The sequence below is a fragment of the Cucurbita moschata genome, unplaced genomic scaffold, assembly GCF_002738365.1.
Source record: "Cucurbita moschata cultivar Rifu unplaced genomic scaffold, Cmos_1.0 Cmo_Scf00042, whole genome shotgun sequence".
Lineage (NCBI taxonomy): Eukaryota > Viridiplantae > Streptophyta > Magnoliopsida > Cucurbitales > Cucurbitaceae > Cucurbita > Cucurbita moschata.
Genome location: NW_019268558.1, coordinates 2,133 through 6,757, shown reverse-complemented (window position 1 = coordinate 6,757; position 4,625 = coordinate 2,133). Strand labels below are relative to the sequence as shown.

The window sequence follows — 4,625 nt, the reverse complement described above, 5'->3', positions numbered from 1 at the left end:
GAGTAAGGCAGAGGTTGCCTCAAGCTCAGAGAGTTAACAACTCTCAACATATAGGAGTCTATGACAAAGAATGATGGAACAAGCTTCTCTAAGAAACTTGGAGATACAAATGAGACAACTAGCCACTAAACTAAGTAGACCCCAAGGGAAGTTCCCTACCAACACTAAGAATCCCAAGAGAGAAAAGGAGCAATGTCAAGACATTAAACTTAGAAGTAGTAAGACATTGGATAAAAACTCGATCTCTAAAACTAAGAAATCACATTGAAAATGAATGATCAACAAGTGAGCTTAATGTTAGTGAAAGCTTAAGACATCCTACCGAGGAGATTAAAAAGTGCTCTTGTCATGACCAAATTTATGATGCATCAAAATACAGACCATCACGATGAAATATGTTATAAAAAAACGATATATTTTTTCGCTTTTAAAAGGAAAGAAATCAAGCAAATAAATAAACACATTAAAATAACACAATTTAAATGCATACATTCGCTCATGAGCTATTTAAAATACAAAGATCACTTGCAAATGGAAGAATTACAAAAATCATGTACAAATAAACAAAAGACTAAAAAAATTCTAGTCAACAAGGTAGCCTCCACAGCCACACGGCCCACGACCCAGCACACCCCCACAATGATAAGTGCTCTATTGCTCATCTAAAAACAGAAAATATAACAAGAGTGAGTATGAAGTACTCAGCAAGCAAGCTACTTGTAGGCTTTCGCTGAAACTTATTCATATACACAGAATCTAGTTACGTGTTTAAAATTACCCCTAAAGTTAGCCAAATTAAGACTAAAAGTCTGTATTAACCTATCCAGGTCTCTATGTACCAAAACCCTATACATACCTCCTATGTGGAGTGTTCTAACCCCCATGGGGTCATAAACTTAAGGGTTTTGGGTACTCTACACTGTTTACGCATACGTAGGCCCCTCATAATACTTGTGCGAAGTGCACCTCGAATCAATATGCCTCAACATGTATGCTCACAAGGTCGAGCCAAGGGTAGGTCTAATAAGTATGGAGGAGCCCTTTTGCTCTAACGTAATATACATACTTCACACCTAGCTATTTACTGAGTTCCAACCAGAGGATTCTCCCTAGTGGTGTCGGGTTATAACTACTTGTTATATTGCCTTTTTATGCGAAAATAGTAAATGGTCAGTCGCATCGCCCTTCTAAGCAAAGACAGTAAATGACTTGTTCACGCCCCCTCTTGGGCTAGACAGTAAACTACATGTCACGTTGTTCTTCCAAGTAGAGACAGTAACTAACCAAGCTCCCCCACTAGGCACAACCAAAACTAGTCTCAGTAACGTAGCCTATATATGACTTCTGAAACTCACTAAGGGTGACAATTGAGCTAAATGTACCAAATAGACCCTAACCCCTCTTGGTTAGTGTACAAATTAGGGTTGCACCCGTCCTTACAAGATACCTGGTCAACCGAAAGGAAATAGTGGAACTTGTAACTACGTTCTAGTACCTTAGTAATGTAAAATAGTGGCTCTTGATCTATAACCAACATAGCAAACACTCTAGGGCACATAATGATCATTCAAAAGGATAACTGGGCATAAACAAGATTCCTAACCCCTTAGTATGCATCTAAAGACAATCATAACATATATCATGCTCAACATGTTCAATACAAGGAATAAAATTAACCTAGGCAGGCTGGAAAGCTCATTAATATGTTCAAACTATCCAAGTTATCAAACATGAATAACGAAAGCTATAAACCTGTAAATTGTACTAAACTGTAAACTATACACGTTTCTAGGTTTAATTATCATGATACTAGGTCAATTAGGTTCTTAGATATGATTTCTAATCATATGCCCCTTGTCCTATCAACTAGTACTACTTGATACTTGCTCCATATGGCTACTTACTTGCTTGTGCGTGTTTGAGCTCTTGTTCCTCGACCTTCCCAAAGTTGTTTTCCTTCTAAGTTTCTAAGGTAGGCTGCAAATTGTGGTTTCTGAAACAATAAACAATTTCACTAAATTTCTAGGGTAGGTGCAAATTATCTTTCACTCCCTAATGACATTAGAACGATAATGTTCCTCCACGTACTAAAGCCCTTTCGATCTTCAGGGAAATTAAGTAGGATATTGCCACACTTTTTTCCGAAGAAGGAAAAACTAACACTCTTGGAGTGGAGTGATGTCCCGTAAGCTATTCCAAATGACTAGGGTTGCTTAGGCAAAAGTGGTAAATCCTCAAGGGACTTCACACGATTAGCTTAAGATACTCACGATTAGCTTAAATTCTCACTATATGTGCCCAAGCACGGACTTCAAGGACCGCCTGCTCCAAGCCTGTTTTTCTTGGCTGTTCTACCAATGTCCTTCTAGCCAAAGAACCTGCACAATAAAGTCTTAACTCAATTTGTTTAAAAAAAAAAAAACAAAAATATGAAGAAAAGGAATAAAGGATACCTGTGGTGGTGACAAGGAGAATAAAAAAGAAAAGGAAGGAAACGTTTGCATGTAACTGCTGCAACTTTCTGAGCCATCATTTAGCAAATAGGAATTACAAAGGTCTCGGTTTGGCTAGTTTTACAGAACCTTTATCTTCGATTCATGTTATGGTTATGTACCAAGTCTCTAGGTCACTGGTAGTCTAAGACAAATTGTGGATTCTATAGCTCTAGGCGAGCTTCTAGGGACACTATGCCCTCTAACTCTCTGTTCCTTCAGTTTTGCCTCTATAAAAGTCTTTACTAAACTGCTGACTCTTATCTCATAGTATCTCATGTACCGAACCTATCAGGACTCTCATCGCCTAACGATGACTCGTAGGCGACTCCCTCAGTGCTCGTCTATACCTCATAACTATTGTTTAATTGGGGTGTAGAGCTTTTATACCCAATTGCACCCTTTGCGCTTCAGAAGAGCTAAAATAGACACCAAAAAACCAAACACAAGAAATGAATTTCTGGTGGCAATATAGATTAAACTGATACATGGACAATACCGATGGAAAAATAAAAATCTTTGAAGTTTATACTTTCTAACCTGCAACCTTTCCTCGACCATCCTCTCACACCACTACATTAGTAACTTGAGGCCATGAGTCAAATTTAGATCGGAATGACGCTGTCTCAAAACCTTCAATCACGCAAGTGATTTGTGATTTTGGTCTCTCCGGTCCATGCACCAGTTTCTGTTCACTTAACAACACAAGTTAATAACAAATTCTATAATGTCATGTTACACAGGTAAAATGGATTGAAAAGTATAGGGTGAGCTGACCTCGGCAGCTGCAATTGCTTTCTTCCGGTCGTCAAGAGAAGTATTTCTTCCCATCCATGCAAATACTTCAAAGAGCCTCCAAAAATTTTAGTGTTTCAAAGATCAAAAAGAAGTTTTTGATGAAATGGAAATGTGAAAAGGTGGAGGTCCAATAAAACTCTTCAAATATGCTAATTTTCCACCTACAAAACTAGAGCACAAAGTTCCTGTTAACAATTCGAATTTAAATTTTCTTGATAACAAGATGAATTATAATTTTCAAGTGATCCAATTCACAGTAAGAAAAATAGATATGTGAACCAAAAGGTTCTTATCTGGCTTGTAGTTTACCTTTTTTTTGTGCCTCAGATAATCAATTTGAGCGTCACTCTTCGAGCTGAATCTTCCCAAAAATTACAATGGGAAGGAGGTGAATAATATGGTTACCCAGCTTAAGATTCTATTGAAGGAAAATGAGTAAGATTAAAAATGTTTGAAGAGGATATTAAGACACCATATTATAGCTATAAAGCCTTTGTCAATCCAAGTTACAAAGAATCTCACAGAGTTCCGATATTCCAAAAATCTAATGCTCTTTATTCTTGTTCATATTATCCAACCCCACATCCATGTCTGTCCCCTAATGTGAAAACCCTCTGGTAATCAGATAAAGTTGCAATTACAATAATCATTCCCATGTTGAACGGAGAATTTTGGCGAAGTGAAATGAGTTAATTTGGGGATAAGAAGAAAAGGATTGTATAACAACAAAATTCTCTCCACATTTTTCACCGAAAGAAAAGGGGCTGGGAAAGAATTCTAATACAAAGGCAAGCAATTGGCATAGTCAGATTAGGTAAAAACAAAAATCCAACCTAATTTTACACATCATTTTTTTCCATCCGTAATTGAATGATAATGGGTGCTTGTATTGCAAGATTTAAATTTGATCTTCAAATGAAATTTACCTTGTTTTCATGTGAAGAACGCAAGGGTTGAAATCTTGAGTGATTGAATACAAATTTCACAATTGCCTCCACGAATCTCACTCTCTTCTCATTTTCAAACCCATATTCCTCCATCCCTGCGTGCTCCTCCAATACCCTCCACGAATGCGTCGATTTCAACACATCCAAACTTTTGCCATTAAACGCTTCCTTCTATCGCCTTCGGATCCACCTGCATCCATGCGCAGCTCTTCTATGAAATCCTCATCGTTGTTTTTGTTTGCTTGGCGGCGAAGGTATTTTTTCTGTAGGGTAGGGGAAGTGGAAGGGAGCAGAGTATTTTGCGCGCTGAACAAACGAAAAGAAGGAAATTGCGCGCGCAAAAAAAAAAAAAAAAAAAAAAAAAAAAAAAAAAAAAAAAAAAAAAAAA

The 4,625-nt window shown here is 37.4% G+C and overlaps 1 long non-coding RNA gene across 4 annotated transcripts; it reads right to left on the bottom strand.

Annotated features, from left to right (window-relative positions):
- Positions 1 to 394: 394 nt before the first annotated feature.
- Positions 395 to 4,606, bottom strand: LOC111433383. Of its 4 annotated transcripts, none has more exons than XR_002708785.1 (6): positions 4,217 to 4,606; positions 3,270 to 3,459; positions 2,454 to 3,180; positions 2,271 to 2,378; positions 1,905 to 1,993; positions 395 to 662 (listed from the first exon to the last, which is right to left on the bottom strand). It is a non-coding gene; the product is annotated as an uncharacterized LOC111433383 (long non-coding RNA). The 4 variants fall into 4 exon arrangements; XR_002708784.1 differs by having other exon boundaries at positions 2,271 to 2,911; positions 3,033 to 3,180; XR_002708783.1 differs by having other exon boundaries at positions 2,271 to 3,180.
- Between the last annotated feature and the right edge of the window lie 19 nt (positions 4,607 to 4,625).